The sequence below is a fragment of the Megalobrama amblycephala genome, linkage group LG12, assembly GCF_018812025.1.
Source record: "Megalobrama amblycephala isolate DHTTF-2021 linkage group LG12, ASM1881202v1, whole genome shotgun sequence".
NCBI lineage: Eukaryota > Metazoa > Chordata > Actinopteri > Cypriniformes > Xenocyprididae > Megalobrama > Megalobrama amblycephala.
The window spans coordinates 13921852-13942976 of NC_063055.1; the positions used below are offsets into that span (position 1 = coordinate 13921852).

Below are 21125 nucleotides of genomic sequence, written 5' to 3' on the forward strand. Positions count from 1 at the left end.
CTCTTACTGACTGATGGGTGTTATTGCCCTCTGCTGGCATCAGAATAATATTTTAAAGCTCTATCTATCTATATATCTGTCCATCTATCTATCTGTCCGTCCGACCGTCCGTGGGAATAGTTTTTCATTTTTTTAAGATACATATTGCAAATAAATACACATCTACATCTACAGATTTTGAAACAAAATGTCTTGGTTACAAAACTACACAGTCTCTCCTTTACAGAATCACATATTCTGCCCTGTATTACACTGAAATGTTTAATTCTGCATGCAAACAATTGAGATAACAGACTGACAAACTTGTATCAGTGTATCCACACTGAACTTTTTAGATACAGATTTCGGCTGGTAAAAATTTACTAGGAAAAGTCAATACTGTACGCAATAAGAAAATGAACATTTGGTCACACTTTATATTGGGTGTCTTTATCAACTATGTACTTACATCAAGAAATAAGTACAGTGTACTCATGTTGTATTGCAAAACACTTGTGCTGCTGCGCTGCTACTGAGGTGGATACACCTCAGATAGATAGATAGAAGGTTCAACAGTGTAATTACAGCTGTATTTTTTAAGTACAATGTAAAAACATGTATCAGTATGTGCACAATAAATCAAATGATTAATTTACAGTAAATGTTTGTACAAAGTAGTTAAAGACACTTAATATAAAGTGGGATCAAACAATTTAGTTTGTTTATGGATTTAGATGTTCCTGCATGTTCATAAATGGCAGTGATTGTGCTGGGCAAACTTTACATAGCCTACTGTATGCTTCCAAATTTGATTGGTTGATTGGTAAAATTGTTATTCCTATTTCATTACAATGGCAGGCCATTTGCCAGTTCAGCAAACATTACAAATATGTTATTATACATGCATGTCTGACAGATTTTGATAACTGAATGGATCATTTTGCATGTGGAGGCTCACACAATGAAAGAATGTTTAGAAGTTGTGAAGAGTTTGGCAGTTTCACTGAGAATTAACTCATCAGTTTTGATCAAAAAGCCATGTGCATTTAGATTTTGTGCAAATTGTAGACAATTGTACTTACACTTTAACACATGCAAATTGCTTAAATCAATAAGAAATCCAAATCTGATGTGAACAAGAAACTAATTGTTCAGAGACCTGAACTTATAGTTTTGAGAAAAAAGGTCTCATTTGAGAATTTAATCAAAGTGAATTGAGAAAAACTGTAACATACAGGAAGTGACACTGCACTGTATCTCAAACACTAGATGGTGTTAAGAATTTGTTTAGAATTATTTTAGAGATAAATAGTAAATGTTCAGACTGAGAATGTATATGATTGTGTGTGTGTGTGTGTGTGTGTGTGTATGTATAACAATAATAATTATTATTATCATCATCATTATTATTTTCAGAAGTTAATAACACCACTCCAAAAATGATTGCAGGCTCAACTGTTTAATGTAACACAAAAGTTATATTTCCATGTGTAGATTATGCCTAAAACATCACAGTCAATGCTTCTCACAGAGTTTAGCAAAGACCATTTAAATCAATCATACACAATAATCATAAAAGAGACAAAGACATATTCACCGGTCACCCTGAAAGAAGCCAGTAAATTACAGTAATTAATAAAAAGTTTAATAAAACAATAAGTAGTTTACTCAGTAAACAGAATTCTCAGTATTAGATGTTGGTTTGTTGGTCTGCAGATCCCTTGCAAAGTTTGAACCTGCAATCTTTTTAATGAACAACACTACACCTGAGAGGAAGTTTAACATTTAGGATACGGCCTCTTTTTTGAATGCATTTATTCAGGAAACATGACATTCCATTTGCAGTCAGACTGTCAGATCTGCTAGATGGAGATCATTCACTGTCAGACTCGTCTTGTGTCTGTATGGCGTCTCGTGGAGCAACATACTGTGCAATGTAGCGTATTTATATGTGTTTTTTCAAGAAAATCTATTTCATACATTATTTTTCTATACATTGAATCACTGAAGTTCTAACCTGCAATATGCCCTTTAAGGTGGTGGGTGTAAATTGTAAAGTGCACCGCGACACTCTGACCGCTTCACATTGTATTCGTAACATCGTACTTGATGCTGTTTCAACTGTTCTCTCTTCTTAATCTAATTGTTATGACAGCCCCTAACTGAGCATATAATACTCATCTACCGTTACAGCTATAGGATTACCGCTACCGACTAGCTTAGGTCCCTCAACCGGAAGTAAGATGACAAAATGAACGTAATGTCACCACCCTTGTTGTCGCGGAAAATAAGGTGAATATCGATACTGACGTTGAGTATCGAAAGTATTGATTTTTCAAAGTATTGAAAAATATTGATTCTAAGGTGTGTTTTTTTTAACCAGTGATTTTGTTTAATTAACAATACATTTAATGCATACAATATGCATTGAATTGGACAAATAACCTATGTTAGCGAATAATTGTGTTGTAGAACTATTTTCCTGCTCATCTGGACACACGCAAATGCTGAAAGTCAGAACCAATCAATCACAGAAAGCGTTCGCTCACTGCCGAAACTACATTCAAACGGCTGCATTCGTTTAACATTGTATGAAACCATTGATGCTTTTGGGAAACGCAGCCCAGAACAATGCTTAACAGAAGACAGAACAACATAATATGTTTGAGTTATTTCACAACAAACAACATGAAATAGTAGCCTACATATTTTTTGCAATGAAATTTATTTAAAATGGACATTAAGTTCGTATTGATGTTCTGTTCTGTAACTACACTTTCAGAATACAAAGTTTGCATTTGATGGGTGCAACAGCCTGTCACTGGCAGTCCCTTATGAAACCTACCCATTACTACAGTGACCATAGTTCAGCTAGGCCTACAGTATTTGTAGATTTCCATGGTTACCACAAGTAAACATTTTAACTATGTGTAAACAAAAATATAATCTAATAAGTCAAGTCAAGTCAAGTCTGCTTTTATTGTCAATTCTTCCACATATACAGTACATACATACAGAGAATCGAAATTGCGTACTCTCAGACCCGCGGTGCATACAGATAACACTAACAGTAGAGCTTAATAATCTACAAAATCAATGTAAATATAATATAACTATACAATAAGGAGATGTAAAAAAGATATTACAAGAAAATATATATAAAAAATAAGTTAAATAAAGCAGCGCAAGGCACATGGCAGATAGAGTGCAAACCAGTGAACAAACAGTGCAGATAAAAAGATTGGCTTATTCATTCTGATTAAGTGACAAAAAGGGCTCAAGAGCAGTTATTATATTTAAACTGACTGATGAGGTGGTAGAATGTCATCAGTTCCATGGTGAATGAGGTAAATGGAGACCAATGCTACACAAAGTGACTGGTGCATGTCATCATATTTTAGTGGGGGGGGGGGGGGGGGGGGGTTCATAGTTCAGTGGTGCCTGAGGCAAAAAAAGGACGGGGGGGCAAGTTCGGGAGCGAGTTCAGCTTCCTGACAGCCTGATGGATGAAGCTGTCCTTCAATCTGCTGGTCCTGGCCTGGAGACTCCGCAGTCTCCTCCCTGATGGCAGCAGACTGAAGAAGCTGTGTGACGGGTGTGTGGGATCACTTGCGATGCAGAGGGCTTTGCGAGTGAGACGGGTTCCGTAAGTTTCTTCGAGGGAGGGGAGAGAGACACCAATGATCTTCTCAGCTGCTCTCACTATGCGTTGCAGAGTCTTCCGGCAGGACGCATTACAGGCGCCATACCACACAGTGATGCAGCTCGTCAGAATGCTCTCGATGGTGCCTCTGTAGAAGGTGCACATGATAGGGGGTGGGGCTCTGGCTCTCCTCAGTTTGCGGAGGAAGTAGAGACGTTGTTGAGATTTCTTGGCCAGTGCTGTGGTGTTGTCGGTCCAGGAGAGGTCCTCTGTGATGTGCACACCCAGGAACTTGGTGCTGCTCACTCTCTCCACAGTCACACCGTTGATGGTCAGAGGAACATGCTGAGTGTGCGCTCTCCTGAAATCAACAACGATCTCCTTCGTCTTCTCCACGTTCAGAGAGAGATTGTTGTTGCTGCACCACCCAGCCAAGCGCCTCACCTCGCTCCTGTAGTTTGTCTCATCTCTGTTGCTAATAAGACCCACCACAGTCGTGTCATCCGCAAACTTAATAAAGAGGTTGGAGTTGTGTGACGGTATGCAGTCGTGGGTCAGCAGAGTGAAGAGGAGGGGGCTCAGCACACATCCTTGAGGGGCCCCAGTGTTCAGGGTGATGGTGCTGGATGTATTGCTGCCGACCCGTACTGCCTGAGGTCTTCCAGTCAGAAAGTCCAACAGCCAGTTGCACAACGAAGTGTTAAGCCCCAGCTCAATCAGTTTGTGAATGAGCTGTTGAGGGATGATTGTGTTGAATGCTGAACTGAAGTCTATGAACAGCATTCTGACGTATGAGTCTTTTTTCTCTAGATGTGTGAGTGCTGAGTGGAGGGTAGTTGAGATGGCATCATCGGTCGACCGGTTGGAGCGATATGCAAACTGGAATGGGTCCAGGGAGGGGGGGAGGGCAGACTGGATGTGATGCTTGACTAGCCGTTCAAAACACTTCATAAGGATGGGAGTAAGTGCAACAGGACGGTAGTCATTGAAGCAGGATGGAGATGGCTTCTTCGGGACTGGAATGATGGTAGTGGTTTTGAAACATGTGGGAACAACAGCCTGACTAAGTGAGATGTTGAAGATGTCTGTGAAGACATCAGTGAGTTCTGCTGCACAGTCTCTCAGTACACGCCCAGGAATGTTGTCAGGACCCGGAGCTTTGCGTGCATTGATCCTGCTAAAGGATCTCCACACGCTGTCCGGAGTCAGAGTCATCACCTGGTCACCGGGAGGGGGTGGAATCTTCTGTGCAGTGGTGCCGTTTTGCTCCTCAAAGCGAGCGAAGAAGGTGTTCAGCTCATTCAGCAGAGAGATGTTGTTATCACAGGTCCGTGGTGGGGGCTTGTAGTCCGTAATGGTCTGTATCCCCTGCCACAGGCTACGAGTGTCTCTGCTGTCCCTGAAACGATGTGCTAACCTCCTGGAGTACTGTCTCTTAGCCTCCCTGATGCCACGGGATAGGTTGGCCCTGGCTGTTCTCAATTGTAATAAATTACAATTAAGGCGTATTAAATATTAAAATACCTTTTAAAATATAACGTTAAGTGGGTACCATTACCCATTTTACTCACAGTAATTCAATAATTTATGGACTTAAAATAATAATTTAATAACTTAAATTTAATAACTTAAATTCAGTATCGTAACGGTATCGATATCAGCGATTTATTTTGGCCTTGAAAGTATCAGTATCGTATCGAAAACAAAATAAGTGGTAGCGTGAGGCGGATTTATGAGGTTTGATTGACAGTTTGAGGATCCAATGGAGTTACGAGGTTTTGGCACAGGCTCTTTAAAATCCTTTTCATTCATTAAATATTTGTAAAAACCCACATACAAGCGTAAAGGGTGACCTATATCATTGTTATTTGTTTTTGTTTTTTAAATAAAACAAAAATTAGGAAATATAAAGACAAGGTGTAGCATTTATTTATTTATTTATTTATTTATTTGCATTTGGTAATTATCCATGGCACACTTGACAACCGTCACGGGCACAGTAGTGCTTTATGTTTGACTGAACTGTAGAATTGTGTTTTTTTTGTTGTTCAATAAATATTATTTTATATAAATATGTCCATTAGCGCGTAATCATAGACTGTAAAAAAAGATGGACGACGCGACGCCGCTTCCTTCCATTGTATTGAACTGAAGCCAAAATGGGCTGATGAATGGGCGCTGACACGTTACGCAATACGTCAAAAAAAAAAAAAGTTTGGAGCCTGGGCATGCGCAGAAGGAATCGTCAGTGGAGCCGGAGGCGGAGTCGCGGTATCAAACTTCCGCCCAGACGACTGCGTCATCATTCATGTATTTTAAATAGACTATAAAAATTATACACAATTTAAAAGTCTACCTATAAAATAATAGGCTATTCTGTTTCTAGAGCAATAATATTTTTGAAACAGCAAATTCAGTAGATAAAATCAATATAATATGCCACTAGAAACAACTCTAAATCGTCAGAAACGGTCCTGCCATTTTAAATCAAGTTCAACTAACGTTACAGGAGATCGATTGCTGTAATTAGAGTAAGCTATCATTAGTTTTGTCCTGCTAATTATTATTTTATACCCATAAAAATAATAAGTAACTGCCAGATAACGATCACCTGCTTTTTCCGACATGGTTAACATTAGGTGCGTTATCTTAACTAATAACATTTATTAATTAGCTTATAACGCCCACATTTGATGTTACAGAAAAAAAGTTCAGTGATCTGTCAGATCCTGTAGGTCGGTTAGTACAGTTTACTGCTGAACAACTCATTTTGTTGGTGTTAAATAACAAAGAAATCGAAAATTAACAGTTAGTTAATACATCTTCAATCTCCCCTCGAAGCTCCGACAGTCCTCAGACAAGCTGTCAATCAACTTAGAATCATGACGACATGCCCCGTATTTATAGCATCAAATTGCTAGCTAAAATCTAAATCATCACAAAAACTAACAATTGAATATATATCAGTGTGATAACAACTACCTTAAATGACCAAAACCATCTTTCAGAAAGTTTTATTTGAAGCAGAATTTATTTTTAAGTTTTCACTGAAGTCTCATTCGACTGCATTGAGAGGGCGGGGTTTATGACCTGTACTGCATCCAGCCTCCAGGGGGCGATCAAAGAGCCCGTGGCTTCACTTTTCAGAACGTATGAGACACACCCGTGCGTAATATGGATTGAGTGAAAGTTACATTAATACGCCATTAGATGGCGGCAACACTTTACAGGTGAATGAGTCAGTGAGTCACAAGAGACTTTTTAATTGACAGGAACTTTTGCAAAGGAAGTTGTTTTAGCGCTGTATGATATGGAAAATTCCCATATCTGTAAAAAGGACAAATACAAGATCGATTTCCTCAGCGGACATTCAAACGGACTTTTATAATGGATATAATAGTATGGACGTCGACTTGAAGAATGAATGCAATGCAATATATCAGACACAGGTAATAGCCTACTCTCTCAGGCAATCTCTCTCGCTCTCTCTCTCAATAGAGGCTCTGAAGGGTATGCATCAACGTCACTTTCCCGCCGAAAACGCGCCCCCTCAGCTGGACTGAGTGGCAAAAGAACCTGCTGCGTGACTGGATTTAATAGGGGAACTGCGAAAACGAGAGTAAAACTAATGAATTACACTAAAGGTTGGAATTGAATGTGTTCCTTACAACTTGTCAAATAAACCTGATCCATGGATATTGACATACAGCCAGAAGTCGTGTTTCCTTGACATTTATATGCCTGATTTCGACGCCGGGGAAATACATAAAGCAAATCTACCTGTGAACACTTTATATAACTCCAATATAGGTAGGTTTAAATCCGCGTAATCACTTATATCAATGTTATATATATCGTCATATTGTCCAGCCCTAAAACTTATATAGTTTTATAGTATAGTTTTTGTCAGTGTTTATTTAAAAACACCCAATTATGCAGAATATAAGATGGAAATATTTAATCGATGATTTTTCAAAATAATATATAACAATACAATATATACGGTATGATTTTACCTCAAAATCCAACAATTTGACACAAAATAAAAACTGCAAATCCATGTTTCTCTGCCTGGAGTCCAGCTGTTTCTGTGAATTGCAGCAATCCATTTGCTTTTTTTCCCACTGTTGCTTTCTGCAGTTTTTAAATATAAACCTCAGGTTTTGTGTTAAAGCTGTTTGTACAGTCAGTCGCAAAGCTCTTTCCCGTTTTGGATGTGTTTTGTGTGTTTTTCGCGACATTCACGCTGAAAACCAATGCTGCCGCTGAGTCTTGCAAAATCCTACGGACGAATCACAGACGTGCTGATATACAGTGATATCGCACGGCTACGAGTGTGATATTGCTCATATTTTATATATATATATAAAATATGAGCAATTATACACATCAGTGATACTTAACACTGACGTGTGTGTTTAATACTCACAGCATACACTAGATCACCATAAGCAACACCCCTGCGGCATCTTCTCATGGGAGCGATGAGAGTCCACTGGTCTGTTTCAGGGTTATAGCTCTAACCCAGTAGAACCACCACAGACATAAACCTGACAAACACACACAAATATAACATGCATGATGTTTGTGCACAATCATCACAGATTGTTTACAACATTCAGAATATTTTATATGACATTCCATTTTTCTTATTTACACTATTCCCATGTTCCCAAAATCCACCATTTCACCTCTCCTTCTGCTTTACAGGCATCAAGAGTCTCCAGCAGAAGAGCGTGGATTCATGGATGAGTGTTCTTACCCTGCCCTGCAGTGAGGTGGCGCTGGCGTTACTCCTCACTACATTCGGGGGCGCCGTCAGTGTCCACCGATCGGTGTTTGGATCATAGTGCTCAGCTGTTTTATGATGTTGGCGTCCATCAAAACCACCAGTGGCATAAATGAGCCTGTCCAGAACAGCAACACTAAGAAAGCATCAGTGTTCATGCATCAGGGCCACCTACAACACATCAGTGTCCAAACACACATCAATACAAAATCGCATTAATTCTGTCCTGTCATTTGCATAAATTACAATGGTATTAACATTACATTAACTTTTTTTTAATAGTACTTGGAGTACCATTATTCAATACTATAATGCATATCAAAGTAAAATCTGATACCATAGCTGTACCACAGTCCTTTTTGTAAAGGAAATGGAATTAAAAGTTATACATGCTGACCTACAACATTACTCACCTCATGCCAAGTCTTAATTCCATCCATCCATCCATTTTCTTCCGCTTATCCGGGGGCCAGGGTCAGCAGCCTAAGCAGAGACGCCCAGACTTCCCTCTCCCCGATACTTCCTCCAGCTCTTCCAGGGGAATTCTGAGGCATTCCCAGACCAGCCGAGAGACATAGTCCCTCCAGCGTGTCCTATGTCTTCCCCGGGGCCTCCTCCAGGTGGGACATGCCCGGAACACCTCCCCAGGGAGTCGTCCAGGAGGATGCCCGAGCCACCTCAGCTGGCTCCTCTCGATGTGGAGGAGCAGTGGCTCTACTCTGAGCTCCTCACCCTATCTCTAAGGGAGCGCACAGCCACCCTGCGGAGGAAACTCATTTGGATCAAGTCTTAATTATAAGACCGTCAAAAAACACCAACACAGTAAACAAACTCATTCAGGACCGCTGCACCATGATAGGCTCTGGGAAGCTCATTCTCTTGAGTCACACTGACCCAGCGGTCTGCCTTCGAATCATATGCCTCAATCACACCGGTGAGATTGTTGCCACTCCATTCTCCGATGGCCAGTAATATTGCAGAGGGCAAACGTGGACGTCTCAGTTCTGATCTGATGGGTTCATCCGTGTCGAAGTCAAACAAAGTCTTCATGGCACTGATGATAAAAAAATTTATTAAGTTTGAAAATAAACAGCCTATTAAGACTTTAAGTATTTAGGTATTTGGTGCTGAGATGAACACCGTTGTGAATACAAAAATCTGAATGGCTGTTTAAAACATTGCGGTCTGGGGTGACGGGATGGGGGGCTTCTATGATATTAGACTGCGTAGCCTATAATAAAAGATAATGAATTTCAAACCTAAACAAAACAGATTTTTATTCAAAGATCAACGGTCTGTCATTAGTCTTTAGTCTGCCACAAAAAACAACATTAAAATCATGTGTTGGTCTGTACTATCGCGGTGTTGGTACAGTGTAGTTTGACTTCGGTAAAGTTGGTTTTATATCCGCACATTCGGACATCCGTATTCAATAGTCTTGTTAATCACACTACATTGGACATTCAGTGGACATTCAGAAGTAAATATGCCATTAAAACAATACTTGACTATTTTGATCGACTGTGAAAAATGTGTAAGTTGACAATCGTTGGTTGTCGATATCATGTCGCTGCTTAAAATTCGCAAACATTAATTTATTGCACATTTATTGTAAAGTCTGAATTTATCAGAAGTCCGAATGTGCGAATATAAAACCAACTTCACCGAAGTTGTAGTTTGCTGCTAGCATGCAGTCTAACATCTGCCTCCCCTCCGTGAGAAACACCAAACTCTTTCCTACACACTTTGCAGAACGCTTTACTTTCATCGCTTAAGGCTGTGGCAATCCATGGATAAGTTACTTCCTCACTAGGGGTGTAACGATACGCTCAGGTCACGATACGATACGTATCTCGATACGGAGTTCACGATACGATACGTATCACGATATTTTGAACAAAATGAAACTGAAATTCAAACAAGATTTATTAAAAAAACATGAACAAATTTCAATAATTTTCCTTGTTGTACATACAAGATCACATTTCAATAAAATAAATAAATATAAAATTTTAATAAAAACCTTCTGTATTCAAATTAACAGTTGAATAGGGCTGTCTGTCACTGAAAAAAAATGTTAAATTTAACATGAACTTAGAATTATGAATAGGGGCCGTTCACATGTCGCGTCTAAAAACGCGTGGAAGGCGCGGCCGCACCGCTTCTCCTTTCCAAAGCGCTTGCGCTCCCGTGGCGTCGGTCGTTGCTATGCAACCATGAACTGAGCTCTCCAAGAGGATCAGGATGTTTCTGCAAAGGATAAATGATTTCTAGCCCTTGCATTAGTTTTACGACGAGATATATTGATGGAGATAAGATATAAAAAACCACCATGTACAGCTATGATCAGCTGTTCGGCTGAGCTTTTGATGTTTTGTTACGGAAAGGCCATAGCTGATCGGTTGATTCTTGTCACACGACCTGCGGTGCGCTTGCGGCATTCTGAGAAGTTGAGAATTGCATGCGCGTCGCGACCGCGTTGATCCCATTATGAGCGCGCCTGCCGCGCGGCTACATTTGAAAATAATAACTGACTTGCACGCGGAAAAGACGCAATATGTGAACGGCCCCACAGAACTTCTTAAAGCAAAGCATCGCAAGCGTCTTTTGCTTTTCTGTGAGCACAGCTGGTGCTGTGCACTGCGGTGAAAGAAAGCCACGACTTTTCTCACGCGACCATGCAAGAGACTGACATGAGAAACGTTTAAACCTGCTTGCAAGATTCAATGTGTGCCCGAAACACTTACTGAACTAGAGAGCTGATTGAGACACACCATCTACGATAAATCGTTACACCCCTAATACTTATAGTAATTTAAAAATGTGGTAGCATTGGATCTGGACAGGAAGGATAACTCTGGGAGTTGGAAGGGGTGTGTCGCGATTCTGCCTTCTCACATCGCGATACAGGTTCGTGGACCTGCGTATCGCGATTTCGGTTTCATATCGCATATCGTTACAGCCCTATTCCTCACCCACTCATCCCGGTACCTGCAGAGGCGTTTTTGCTTTTTACGCTTGGTACACCAGCCATGCCAACGGAATGAATGAAAATTAGCATATCAATGCATATCTAAATTCGCGCCTAGCCGCCAACGGTATTTTTTTTAAAACTTAGATGAAAAAGATGCTGCAGCCAATGAGCAGCCGGCGGGGGCTGGTTGCAGGACGACTCAACCTCCGCAGACAGTTTTTAATGTTTATCAGACAATAACTAACGTTACTCAAGATTTTTGCTTTAGTATAATTTTCGGGACAATTAGGGCCAGATTCGGGATTCGGGACAACAGTTTAGATTTCGGACTGTCCCGAATTTTTCGGGACGTCTGGTCACCCTAGTCTAGATAAGTCACCTGAAATGGACGAAACTCCATGGCACTTCACCACAAGGAGAACTGAGTTCCACTATCGCAGTCGCTGAAGTGCAGATGAAGAAACACTCGAATGATAATCCAAAATTCGGGTCAGATAAACCGTGGCAGAAGGGCTAAAATGGCCGCTTCGTGAAAGCAGAGAAATCTGAGGAGCAGATGGCGCGTTCGTCAGTATAGGATGGCGACGTAAGAGCGTCGGGGCGGCGCCCGCGCCATCAGCCAATGAATTGGCGTGATTCTATACGGGCTTCAGACAATCGGCACACTCAGAGGGCGTTCCCATTGCGTCATAGCTACGCAGCGTCGAGTGAACCTACCCTGTGTCTCAATCAGCTCCCTAGCTCCCTAGGTCGTGAATCAGTATATAATGAAAGTGAATGTGGCTGATACCCTGATCAGTGCCCTGACTACTGAACTAGGGAGCTGATTGAGACACACGCCAAGAGATTAGACATCACCAGAGTGAATTTGGTTATATGATGATGACAATTGTTGTTATTGTTTTTTTTGTTTGTTTGTTTGTTTTTCTTCTGTTGAACATTTAATAAAAAAACAGAGTGAATTTGGAGGAGATTACAGCCATTCTATGTGAAACAGAGGGGGGTATCAGATTTCGGTGACCTTTAAAACAGCCTTGTTACAGCCATTCTGTGTGAAATTGTCATTATTAAATTATTATTATCCGGTGCCTTAATGTAAATAATTATTTTAATAAAAAATGGTATTGATAAACATTCTTTTTATCATTATTAATTATTTTTTCTTCTTATTATTATTATTATCATCAATATTGCAACCACTGTGCTGCTTAATATTTTGTATGTAGGGGTAAATCGTGACATACTTTTTCAGGATTCTTTTATTAATAGAAAGTTCAAAATGTGAGCTTAATTAGTGTGTGTCAGTGAAAACAAAAGAGAGAATTCCTAAGCAAACAGAATGTTTGATTGGAGAAACAGACTGAATTGGGGCAGGGTCTCTAAACTTCTATTAACTGTGATTAGAATTTGTTTTATTTTTATTTGATTAAATATAAATTCGAATCGGATTACTTTGAGTTAAATTGGAATGGAAAGACATGCATGCATAAAACATTAATCTAAATTTGTGTTTAGTCTCAGTCAACATGATATCTGTTAAGCAGAGTTAAGCGACATAGACTGTCTTCTTATGGATACACTTCCTTTTGCCTGATAAATACATTGTGTGCTGCAGTTCCTCTTTTGTTCTAGGGAGGGCGCAGTTTGCAAAATAATGCAGACTGCAATGACCATATAGTTTACAGGCCACAAGTATTAAAATGTGTAGTCCGTGTTAAATTAACACAGTCAAATCCACTGTGTGTGCCAAATTTGTCATCTACACATTTTCAAAATCCTTCTGTTCGGAGTTAAACCGTTTTCACGTGTATAGCAACACTTCCAACAACGTGAGTGTTACATGTTGCTACATGTTGCTAGTGATTCAGAAATGAATTCCCTTTTGGGTTGTGCCTAATGTATTTGCATGACATCATTCATTAATTTTTAAATATACCTAACACCAAAATCCATTAGGTTACCAATGATATTCACATGCAGAAAGATACATCAAGATTATTTGCTCTAGATAGTAATACTTAAAGGGATAGTTCACCTAAAAATGAACATTCTATCATCATTTACTCACCCTCCATCTGTTCTAAACCTGTATGAATTTCTTTCTTCTGTTGAACACAAAAGAAGCCATTTTAAAGAATGTCGGTAACCAAACAGTTGATGGGCCCCATTGACTTCCATAGTATATATTTTCCCCCTATACTATGGACGTCAGTGGGGCCCATCAACTGTTTGGTTACCCATATTTTCCAAAATATCTTCTTCAGTGTTTAGCAGAAGAAATTTATACAGGTTTGGAAGAACTCAAGGATGAGTAAATGATGACAGAATTTTCATTTTGGGTGAGATTACATCCCTTTAAGATTACAACAGAAATAGCTGATTTTACTAATATTGTGTGGTATATGTTCTCAGTGGCTGCTCAGCCAATAGTTCACATGAATAAACTACTACTAATGTGTGACTGTAAATTGTAAATGTAAGATGTATAAGTGTCATCTCACAGTTCTTTGCACAGCATACTGCTAAACTCTGAAACTTGATGCTTCATGGGCAGCGATGTTACTGAAACAGGAAGGAGTGGCACATTTACACATTTTGTGGGTATGGGTGGAGAATAGATTATCTATATGGATGATATCTCACAGTACACTCACACACATGCATTTAAAAAAGCAAAGAGCATCTAAGACTTCTAACAAAACATTACAAAAATGTTAGCAAGCTTGCACATCTGTCAGAAAGAGTTAGGCCTGCATGGCAAACATCCTTCTATCAATATATTTTATTTTATTTCATTTCATTTATTTATTTATTTTTTAAAATAGGAGCTTTACAGAAAAGCTTAAGTATATGTATATTGTCATATTTATTTAGACGATAATATCATCATAATGATATACAATTACATCACAAAACATTATAAGGTTTTGGTGTAGGAACTGCAAAACCATAACATATAAAATCTAAGTGCTATGAAACATCTTACAGCAACAGGAAATGCCATCTAATACTAATGAGGTCAGATCATTAGTGGTTACTGTGATGAGAGAGTTAGAGAATTTTTCTGGGCTTTTACTCTGCTCCATTTACAGGAAATGTGTAGCGTTTGATATCCAAGGGGGGAAATGCTAGTCTTATTAGACTTTGTTTCGATTTTTCATTAAAATGACAATGTTTTAGAGCTTAACAACAAATTGATGTTTAAAAATTGACAGAGGGCCTTTTTTTCAGTAACGAAGCTTTCATCCTGTTTGATTAGTGGGCTGAGGCGTTGTAGACATCTCCCTGTGTCAATAAGGATATGAGGAACAAACTGTAGGTAAAGCTTGAGGATCCTTAGATCATGTGCCTTATGTTAGCATAGCATGCTTAAAATAAACACTCACACTTCCTATAGTGATCACACTTTTTTTTTGTCTTTGCTATTCTCAGCTGTTATTTGTTTTATTGGCGAATATTTGAATTATGCAGTCATTTTCAGCTTGTGCAAGTTTCCTCAGACTCACTGTCTGTTGAGTCAATGTGTCATTAACCAAAATCTGTCTATGACCTTGCCCATGTAGGGAGATTTGACCTAAAAGCAAGATTTAACTCAGTGGAGCCTGTAAAATACTGGGCTTGAAGATAATGTGAATATATCCAAATGAGGCCATAACTAAGGCTTGAAAATCAAACCTTCTATGGTGTGAGAGATTTTGTTGTGGTTGCATGTGATGTATTCATTGACTGAAGTGCTAATTAGAAAAGAGTCATGCTCACCTTTGTTTACTTGTATTGCATTTTAAATAACTGTAAAGTTAAAAGCTTTGCTAATGTGCAAAGTGGTTTTAATGAATCCTGATTGAAGAAGGTGCTGCTCGGATTCTTTGGCTTCAGAAACGCATTTGTCTAAAAACCATTGTGTGCCTACATTCCCAGAATGCAGCAGTAGTTACTTGAGCAGAGTTTTCACATTTTAATCAGAAATATGGGGTTACGTGAGGAGAGAGCGTGGGGAAGTCATAATAAACTTCTAATTGACTTTCAGTGCCAGCCCGCAATGCAAATCCAGCCACAATTGCATCCCTACATTCCTGAAGCTTGATTTGAATGCAAATTTGCCTAGACATCCATTTTTGAATACGTAGAAACTCAGCTCGACATTTAGAGCTAGTACATGTGCACAGATGTGATTTTGCATGTCGCAGATTTGTGCACACCTTTTCTTACTGATGCTGGCGTTTCCATGGCTCCTTTTTGTGATAAATGGTTTTATATACCAACTTGGCATGTTGTGACCTTGTTTTCAAGCATAAATGAATGGAAAGATTGATTGCACCTTTCTCAGCTGTGAATCTAAAACCTCTCAGCATAAACCCAGTGCTTCCCACACATAGACTTTACCTGGGCGGGCCGTGCATGCGCGTGTTTGTGTGATCATGTTCGTTACACATTGCATTTATAAGAGCAGTTGGCCACATCCAGAAAAATGAATGGATCTCTATGTGTCCTCTGCTGGATGTACATGGTAATTACAAAAAAATTTATTCAGAATTCAACAGATCAATACCCAGAAACAACTCATATTTAATTTTGAGCATCATTAAAGTGTTTTTCGTAAAAATGTAATATTTCATATACGCATGCTAAAGGTGTTGTTGAGGAATTTTGCAGTAAATGGATAAAAAGTACTTCATATACCCCAAAACACAGCATAATCTGTATCAAAATGAATTTTGAGTGAAAACAGTGAATGTAAGTGAGTAAATACAGGAGAAATATGGCAAAGTCATTTCGACGTGCCACACTTCCTGCTTCCAACAGGTGGCGATTTGACTATAACTGAATATTGCCATGTAGTTGTCTTTAGGTCAGGACTATTACAACGTAATAAACGTTAAGTTCAGAGCAAATCGGACACTGTATGCCTGAGTTTCAGCAACTTCCCGTTTCGTTTTGTTAATTGCATACATTAGCACTTAGCCAAGTGTTGCATGATTTAACATATTTCTAGCATGTTTGGTGGTACTTACAAATACAAATGTGTTTCTGGGAGTGGATTACAGTGTAAAGCATGCCATTTCCTGTTGCCAGCAGTTGGCGCTATGACTGTAACTGAATATTGGCATGTAGATGTCTTCAGGCCAGGACTCTGATAAAAAATGTTAAGTTTGGGGCAGATCGGACATTGTATGCCCGAGTTACGACGACTTCCTGTTTCATGGCGAAACATCGAATTTTGTCAGGCCGCCACGGACACGCCCTTCTGTAAAAACTCTAGATCTTCACAATACGCCGCAAAGGCCTTTAGATTAGATTGACCAAATATGATGTTGATCTGATTACAGCTCTAGGAGGGGTTGGTAAAAGTACAAAGTGTGGAAATGCAAAAAACTGCAAAAATTTTGCAGAGAAAATTCAAAATATCTCTCCCATTTTTGTAGGTATTGTGCTGTTACGTGTCTACCGAATTTCATGTCCATGAAACGTAGCGCAAAGGGCACTTAATTAAAATTTGTAGGTGGTGTTATCGAGCCATTTTGCCACAACTAATTCTGAAACCCATATCAGATGTAAATTTTCACCACTTCTGACACGTGTGCAAAGTTTCATGAGTTTTCAAGCATGTTTAGGCCCTCAAAAATGCGATACATTTCGGAGAAGAAGAAGAATTGACTGAGCTCACACTCACACTATCGGTGCTCGGGCCCTAAAAATATTGTTAAAAGTCACACAGTATTTGTTGTTTGTCACAAGTAGTAAATTATTTTTGTGCCGTGGGTAATGGGAGAATTTTTCACCTGGCTATTACAGCAAGCATTTCAAACCTGTGGGAAGCACTGATAAACCACAACACATCAAAGCGTGAAACCTTGTTGCCTGTTTATACAGTAACTGCAGTACTACATTTAATAATATACAGCTAAAGCATTAAATATTGATAATATTATATTCATGAAGCTTTTATTGTTATTATGCACAAAGACATACTTGGTGGAACAGATTGATATGACTGAACAATTACTCAGAAGCTGAACTGACCTATCAAAATTATAACAAAATTAGGTTGTGCGTCCATATTTAAAGCAGGTGCCTCTTGTATTGTGTTGCTAAATATGAATGTTTTGTTTTATGAACTGAAACAGGAAATTTAGTCCTGGTTTTTAAAATGAGAGGTCGGGTGGGTCTGTTTTCATAGAGGCCTTTGCGTCTAAATAGTGTTCGCATTTGTTCTGGCACTGTTTCAATTCATTCTTTCTGCTGTTTATTTAACCCCGCAACCACACATTAACCTTCTGGTGCTGTTCGGTCATTTTTGACTGAAATATTTTACGTTTAGTTTTTTTAGAATATTTTACTTCATTGGAATGGTACGAAAATTAGTAAAGGTTTTGGTACTTGCTATGTGAAAAAAAAAATCATGGAAATGATTTGAAAAAGTTAAATGGTCACACTTGTATTGTTCACAGACAAAAATGACCGCATTGGAAATGAATGGGAGATGAATTTCATCTAGTGGAACATTTGGTACTGCACCCAAACTAAACTTACTTTAAACTCATTTTTTGAGAAATCATCCTCAAATTTGGAGCACAACTTGTTTAGATTTATGGCTCACAGTTTTAGAGTAAAACATGTTTTGGAAAATACATATTTCATATAAAATTAATTTAATATTAAATATTACAGGTTTTTTTTCAATTGCTAACAAGCGTTCACCAATACATAAAGTACTTTTTCTAAACTCTTAACACAGCAACATACATACATCACACAATTAGCCAAATAGTTAATTTTCTGTAAAAATTAGTAAATAAACACAAACTCTACATTTCAAAATGCTAAAAACCTTTTTCAACATAATACTAACTATATCAAAACACAGCAAACCTGATTCAAAATCGAGTCGTTCTGTCAAAACATTAGCAATAGTTTTCTATCCAACATGAACATATTGCGCAAATGACTGTTAAAATACTAACAGTTGATGGCATTACAAAAACTGCATTACTTGTCATGTTTCAGTTCTACCTGCAGAAAATATGACATCCATTGTTTTTATAATTCAGTTTCCTTTTACTGCAGTAATAGTAGAATGCTTACATGTAAGCCATTCTACATTTTTGGTTGAGTGTTGAATGTGTGCATTCTTGGCAACATAAATGAATGAGTCATTACTTTATAGAATGTGCAGTAGAAAAAAGAAGAAAGTAACAGAATTGCTCAGGGCAGCTACTGGTCAAATGAGTCCCCTATGCAGAACTTCAGTTGGCCCCTTGGTTGAAATCTCTTTCTGAGGGTGGGTGTGTGGTGTTGATGGTGCCCTCATAGAGGGTGGGATGGTGTCCCCTTGGTAGTTAGTGCCCTACGCAGACCACATATTCTGCATACATGGAACACTGGTAGTGGAATCGTTGTAGTAAAAGCTTTACATGAAGCTTTTACTGAAATGAAAACATGAAATTGCTGCCATTGATCAACAACAAATACAACATGGCCTTTGGTTACCGTTAAAGCTTTTTTTTTTTGCAATTGTAACTTTATATCTCAGGAATTCTGACTTTTTTTCCTCAGAATTGTGATATATAAACTATAGGAATTGAGAGAAAAAAGTCAGAATTGTGAGATAAAAAGACATATTTACCTTAAAGGTGCCGAAGAACATGTTTTCAAAAGATGTAATATAAGTCTTAAGTGTCCCCTGAATGTGTCTGTGAAGTTTCAGCTCAAAATACTCAACATTTTTTTTAATAACTGCCTATTATTATAAATGCGCCGATTCAGGGTGTGCGGCCCCTTTAAATCTTGTGCTCCACGCCCCAAGAGCTCGCGCTTGCCTTAAACACCATAAACAAAGTTCACACAGCTAATATAACTCTCAAAATGGATCTTTACAAAGTGTTCGTCATGCAACATGTCTAATCGCTTAAGTATAGTATTTATTTGGATGTTTACATTTGATTCAGAATGAGTTTGATAGTGCTCCGTGGCTAAAGCTAACATTACACACTGTTGGAGAGATTTATAAAGAATGAAGTTGTTTATGAATTATACAGACTGCAAGTGTTTAAAAAATGAAAATAACGACAGTCTTGTCTCCGTGAATACAGTAAGAAACGATGGTAACTTTAACCACATTTAACAGTACATTAGCAACATGCTAACGAAACATTTAGAAAGACAATTTACAAATATCACTAAAAATATCATGATATCAATGATCATGTCAGTTATTATTGCTCCATCTGCCATTATTCGCTATTGTCCTTGCTTGCTTAGTCTGATGATTCAGCTGTGCACAGATCCAGACGTTAATACTGGCTGCCCTTGTGTAATGCCTTGATCATGGGGTGGCATATGCAAATATTGGGGGCGTACGTAACAGTTACGTAACAGTCGGTGTTATGTTGAGATTCGCCTGTTCCTCTGAGGTCGTTTAAACAGAGATTTATATAAGAAGGAGGAAACAATGGAGTTTGAAACTCACTGTATGTCATTTCCATGTACTGAACTCTTGTTATTCAACTATGCCGAGGTAAATTCAATTTTTGAATCTAGGGCACCTTTAAGCTTTCATAGGTTCCACATGTGTCAGTGAAAAAAACAGATATGCACAGTCCAGCACACATTCTTCCTCCTCTCCCATACCTCTTCTTCTCCCTTGTCATGACCAACTTCTCATGTCCAACTTCTCCTCTCCTCCTTCATCTATTCCTCTCCCTTACCCAGACTTTTTTTTTTTTTTGCTCCTCTGTGTTGTTCTTCATCCACACTGAACAAATCCGATTCAAAGAGTCCTATTTTACTGTATGTGCATGTAATGGAAAGAACTTCAGCACATGACTATGCCTCCAACTGAGATTGGAATCTGCTATTTCTCAATATTTCAGTGATCTGCTAATTAAAAATGCTTATCAATTGTTTCAGTATTTTTTTCAAAACTTTTGAGCTGCTGTTGTTGCAAAAGTATAGGTTTTATACTATATTTAATGATTGTAACATTGGGTCTTCATTTCTGACTTGCTGTGTTTAAGCATTTAAGATGAGAAAGATCCATGATTTTGGTATGAGGTAAGCTTATATGAAAAGAAAATTTAAACATTTTAGAAACGTGTTAATTGACTGCATTTTGTGTGAAAACGACATGAATTGTGTTAATGGTATGGTCACAACAGACGGATGTTCTGCTAATTGTGTTTAGAGTTTTGAAAATGTGACTACAGATTTCTACAAATGTATGTTAGCAACTGAAAAACACTGTAATATAAAAATAGTATTTCTGTGCATATTTCATAATAACAAACTTAAACCTATAGGCTAACTTTTTTTAGTTTCACCATTTTCTCCAGTTTTTTCTTTAAAAAGAGACCAAACTTAAGTCTGTGATTCAAGAGTTTAAGAATTTTCAAGATTTACGACAGTTTAAGTTGGAAATTTAATTTTCAGGTCTATAGCCTACTCAAAAAGTGGTTATAAATGGGTCATAAATATAATTTATTACCATAAAATACCCTTAAAATACAACATACATATTAAATAATAATAATAGTAATTAAAAAAAACATTATCGAACAAAATAGGCTGCCTACATTCGTTTAATTGAAATAGCCTAGTAAAAAAATCGGTCATTTTTGACCGCAACGTGAGCAACACTAGGGGGTTAACTTAAATGAACAAAGCGACAGGCCAAATAGCTCATATTACAATAAATGAAGCTATCAGTCCACCAGTCTCATTCATTGTTTTACTTGTGAGCTTTC

At 38.3% G+C, this 21125-nt stretch overlaps 1 long non-coding RNA gene across 2 annotated transcripts; it reads right to left on the minus strand.

Moving 5' to 3' along the window:
* Positions 1-71: 71 nt before the first annotated feature.
* On the minus strand, positions 72-11971 carry LOC125280176. 2 transcript variants are annotated; one of them, XR_007187550.1, is made up of 5 exons: positions 11765-11970; positions 8825-9465; positions 8385-8582; positions 8052-8172; positions 72-1584 (listed from the first exon to the last, which is right to left on the minus strand). It is a non-coding gene; the product is annotated as an uncharacterized LOC125280176 (long non-coding RNA). The 2 variants fall into 2 exon arrangements; XR_007187551.1 differs by lacking the exon at positions 72-1584 and adding an exon at positions 4866-5094 and having other exon boundaries at positions 11765-11971.
* Between the last annotated feature and the right edge of the window lie 9154 nt (positions 11972-21125).